This window comes from Phytophthora infestans, genomic scaffold, assembly GCF_000142945.1.
Source record: "Phytophthora infestans T30-4 supercont1.5 genomic scaffold, whole genome shotgun sequence".
NCBI classification, from domain to species: domain Eukaryota; phylum Oomycota; class Peronosporomycetes; order Peronosporales; family Peronosporaceae; genus Phytophthora; species Phytophthora infestans.
The window spans coordinates 4,590,954-4,592,307 of NW_003303754.1; positions in this window are offsets into that span (position 1 = coordinate 4,590,954).

Genomic DNA, 1,354 nt, shown 5'->3' on the forward strand with positions numbered 1-1,354 from the left:
GTACTGTCACTGGATCAATGTCGTTGGCCTTCCTAGCTGTCTGGGCTGACTCCATCTGCGACCCTGTTTTGCCATTCGGGGTCGTGTGGTTAGTCCGCCGAGTCGACGCCCTGCTGACTTGTTCGAATTCATCTCCACTGCTTTTAAACGCAGATTCTCTAGGATTTGTTGCCAAGGCTTCGTGATCCTGACTTCCCCCTCTTGCTCTAGCCGAGTCTTCATCCAGCTCGTCCTCAAAGTGAACTCGGCGTACTCGGCTACGAGTGACTGCCGTGACAATCGGGGTTTCCGCTGGGTTGCCTGTGGCGTACAGTTCTTCGGCTACTCGGTTAATCGTTCTCTGTTCTGCTTTCCTATCCGTCCCGAGAATTACTCGTCCAGCTTTAGCTTCTAATGCTTCTGTAGCGAGCGAATCAGCCGCTGCGGTATAGTGTCGCGCTATGTGTCGATACCGGACCGAGTTGAGTTGCTTCGTGAGATCCTTGTGTCGAGCTAGCTCCACTTGCAATGTTTCCTTCTTGCATGCTATTACCCCCATGGATTGCTGGATTGCAAGCCGGGAGTCACCCACGATAATCAGATCGGTTATCCCTCGGTCAATCGCCGCCAAGACGCCATTGTTCATGCCGGTGTATTTGGCGATGTTGACTGTGGTGGACGACAGGTACGCACTCGCAGCGATCTCTATGTCCCAATTCGGAAGGCGCCACAGTATCCACGAACAACTGCCATACCCGCCGTATTTAGCTGTCTCCGCTGAGCCATCAAATGACAGCACGCATCCCGCAAAGTCAGCTGGTATGCGGGCGTATAGCAGTTCTGGGTCCATTCGAACTGTCGCCAAGTTCTTGGAGGGAGGGGCAAGGTGCTTCAAGGAATCGTCGAGTCCGATAAACGGGGTTATCGACGCCTGGAGCAACTGGGCGAAATCTACACCTCGTTCACGTACTCGCTTCACCTTCAAATCGTAGGGCGACAACATAACGGCAAACTGACTGCGCGGCCGTACAGCGACTTTGACTTAAACAACCACTCCAGCGTGGAGAAACGGGTGTAGACGTGTAGCGTCTTTCCCGCCAAGAGAGTGTAGCACACTTTTCAGCAATTGTAACAGCGCGACTACTTCTTTCTCGGCGGGATGATAGGCGAGTTCATTCTCCTTTAGTACGCGTCCCGCAGAAAGCGAACTGGGTTGCAGCTTTGTCGGTCGTGCGGTTGCATCAATTGTACTGCTCAAGAGCGCCACTCATTTGGCGTACGACAATTATTATGTACTTCCTTTTCGCCGAGTCGAAATGAACGTAGAAATTGGAAGCTTTCTTGCTGACCCAGACTTTTTTGAGCTCGGGCGAAA